Source organism: Elephantulus edwardii, unplaced genomic scaffold, assembly GCF_000299155.1.
Source record: "Elephantulus edwardii isolate Elephantulus edwardi_28Jun2011 unplaced genomic scaffold, EleEdw1.0 scaffold00126, whole genome shotgun sequence".
Classification (NCBI taxonomy): Eukaryota; Metazoa; Chordata; class Mammalia; order Macroscelidea; family Macroscelididae; genus Elephantulus; species Elephantulus edwardii.
The window spans coordinates 2,126,273-2,129,931 of record NW_006399876.1 but is presented as its reverse complement, the minus strand read 5'-3'; positions in this window follow the sequence as shown (position 1 = coordinate 2,129,931).

The following is a 3,659-nucleotide window of genomic DNA, read 5'->3' as shown; positions in this document are numbered from 1 at the left end:
GTATCATTGGTATCACATGCAAGAAGCAAGATTCTGCTGAAAAGTATCCAAAAATGACTGGAACAGCACATCAACAGAGAACTGCCAGAAGTGCAGGCTGGATTTAAAAGAGGCCATGGTACTGTGGATATTATAGCTAATATTAGATGGATCATGACTGAAAGCAGGGAATACCAGAGGAATGTCTGTGTTTCATTGATCACGCAAAGGCATTTGACTGTGTGGATCACAAAAAACTGTGGCTGACTCTGAGAAGAATGGGAATCTCAGAACATATGATGGTGCTAATGTGAAACCTATACTTGGACCAGGAGGCAGTTGTCAGACCAGAGCAAGGAAACACTGCATTGTTAAATATTGGGAAGGGTGTACTCCAGGGATGTGTTCTATCTCTATATCTTTTCAATCTATAGGCAGAACCGATTATCCGGGAGGCTGGGCTCTATGAGGAGAAATGTGGCATCAGGATCAGAGGAACACTCAACAACCTGTGTTATGCAGATGACACACCCCCTGCTTGCTGAAACTGAGGGAGACCTGAAGCACTTGCTGCAGAAGGTCAAGGACTGCAGCCTTCAATATGGATTGGAGCTCAACATCAAGAAAACAATGATTCTCACCACCAGGCTGATTAGAAGCATCATGATAGATGGTAGAGAGATTGAAATTGTTAACAGCTTCAGTTTGCTTGGCTCCACAATCAATATTCGCAATGATCCAGGCCATGGTCTTTGCAATCACTTACTATGCATCAGAAAGCTGGACAATGACTAGAATGGTAGAAGGAGAATAAATACCTTTGAGTTGTGGTGCTGGAAGAGTACTGAATATACCACGATTGGCTAGGAGAACAAACAGGTTCATCCTAGAGAGATTCAACCAGGTTGTTCCTTAAAGGCAAGGATTCTGAAGCTTTTTTTGACATACTTTGGACATGTTGTAAAGAGGGACCAGTCCTTGGAGAGGGACATTATGCTTGGAAGGGTGGACGAACAAGAGAAAAAAGACCCCTGACAAGATGGATTGATTCAATCACTGGGGTAATGGGGGTATGTGTGTCAGAGACAGAAAGGTTGGCACAGGATAGAGCAGTTTGGGGTTGTTGTACATAGGATCGCTATGAGTCGCAAATGACTCCACAGTACATAAAAGCAACAACCAAAAGGGATGTCTATTTGCGCTTTATTGACTATACATTTGACTATGTGGATCATAACAAATTGTAGCTAACCTTAAAAGAAGGGGAATCTCAGACCATTTGGTTGTGCTCATGGGAAACTTGTGCTTGGACCAGGAAGCATTCATCAGAACAGAGCGAGGTCACACTGCATGGTTCCAAATCAGGAAAGGGGTGCATCAGGGATGTCTTGTCTCCATACCTTTTCAATCTATATGTGGAACAAATCATTTGAGAAGCTGGAATTTGGCATCAAGAGTGGAGGATGGCATCAGGAGGAGGAACAGTGTGACATCAGGATTAGAGGAAGACTCATCAACAGTCTTGCTCACTGAGGACTTGACAGGTTTGTTGTAGGTCAAGGACTGCAGCCTTCTATATAGATTGCATCTTGACATCAAGAAAACAAAGGTCCTCGCCACTAGGCTAACAGGCAGCATCATCATGGAGAAGAGATGGGTTGTTAAGGATACAATCTTGCTAGGATCCACAATTAACACCCTTCACACCAGTCAGGAAGTCAAGTCAAGTTGCATTGGGGAAAATCTGCTTTCAAGGATCTATTCAGAGTGCTGAAGAGCAATGATGTCATTTTAGGGACCAAGGTATGCCTGACTCAGCTCATGGTCTTTCCAATTTCTTGCTAGGAATCTGAGAGTGGGACAATGAATAGGGATGACAGAAGAATCCATGCCTCTGAGTTGTGGTGCTGAAGAGTGTTCAACACACCCTGGACTGCCAGGAGAACAAACAGGTCTACCCTGGAGAGAGTGAAATCAGGGTGCTCCTCGGAAGCAGAGATTTTGAAAGTCCATCTCTCCTATTTTGGGCATTCTGTCAGGAGGAAGCAGTCCTTGTAGAAGGACATCATGCTTGAAAGAGTGCAAAAACAGTGCAGGAGAGGAAGACCCTGGATGAGGCGGATTGACACAGTGTGACTGTGGCAATGGGGCAGGTGTGTCAGAGACGGTAACACTGGCTCGGAATAGGACAAGGTTCAGAGCTGTTCTTCACAGGGTCACTGAGAATCACAGTCGACGGCATGAAACAACATATAATTTAAAAATATGTTAACTGGTCTGCACGTGTATATATTCCTATCACTGTAGTAATTACAGCCTCCAGACTGACAGTCAATGAGCTGCAATTGGATAGTTACGGGTTTGAGGCTGAGGTTTGGGAAAACTGAAAATGACGGTTACAGGGTACAGTGTTTCCTTTTGAGACTAAGGCAGTCTCTTGAATTACACACTAAACGAGTTGTGTGGTACGCGACCTGTATGGCAGTAATAAAAATGTTATGATGAATAAATCAAAGGGGTCAAGTCTAGCTCCTCCTAGCCCGTGGGAGAGCTCACGAGGTCACTCAGATCAGGCGACTCTGGGCAGCACCAGGTGAAAAGTAGCGGCCAGAAGACGTGAGCACTACAGTTGGCGCTCAGAGACTTCCCATGGGACCTCAGTCCACTACAGGCCAGGCTGGCCTCTCAAAGACCCAGAGATGAGAAGCCCAGCCAGGTAAGGGTGCCTGGGCCCCCAAATGGAATGGGAGGGTCACTCTTCTGGCCCATAGCTCACAGACCACACACTCATCTACTCAGTCACCTTATATCCTTTCAAAACATGACAGCTGGGATGTGGGAAGGACCCTCACATCACAACCATCCCAGAACTGCGTGCTTTCTCGTTCCTTCAGCTTCTCACTGCTGTGAGGCCTGGAGAGCGGCCACCATGTCCCTCCATCTATGGCTGGTGGCAGGGGGCTGTGGTGGGAGAGGTCAAGCAGAAATCCTTGCTCTACTAGGGCCAGAAGACAGGGCAGGTGGCACAGGCCAAATGTGGGCTCCGAGGGTCAAAGCGGAGGCCCAACATGAGGGGGAAGAGGGCTGAACCACCAGATCGGCACAGCCAGTCCCTGGACCTGGGCCTCTGGGCTGCAGCACCAACCAGAGCAAGAGAGCCCTGTCTCGGGCTGTGGGAGGGGCTGGGGTTCCTATTCCACTCAGCTCCCCTGGCCCAGGGCTGAAGTGACCACACAGCCTCAACTCCTGGACAGAGGGACAGACTGATGACAGGCCTAGAAATTAGCAGCTTGTGTCCTTCAGTCTCTCCCCCAGCCCCCCGCTGCACACCATAGTGGGTTCGTGGGGTCCAGGGGCTGTCCTCTAAACCAGGACCCCCCTACACCCCACACTGGCCGTGTGTGGTGCTGGAAGCTGTCCTCTTAACCAGGGCTCAGTACACCCCATACTGCGTTCAGAGTGTTGAGAAAGTATTAAACGAGGGCCCTACCTCACAATGGGGTGCTGAGACTGGTGTGGAGGCCCACACTGCAGACAGGAGTGCTGGGGCACAAGGATTTAGTGCTCACAGTACAGATGGGGGTGAGGTGTTGGGGTGCAGAGCCCACAATGCAGACAGGCAATGGTGCCGGGGGCCGGAAATGTGGAGTCCACAGTGCAGACAGGAGGGGTTGCTGGGT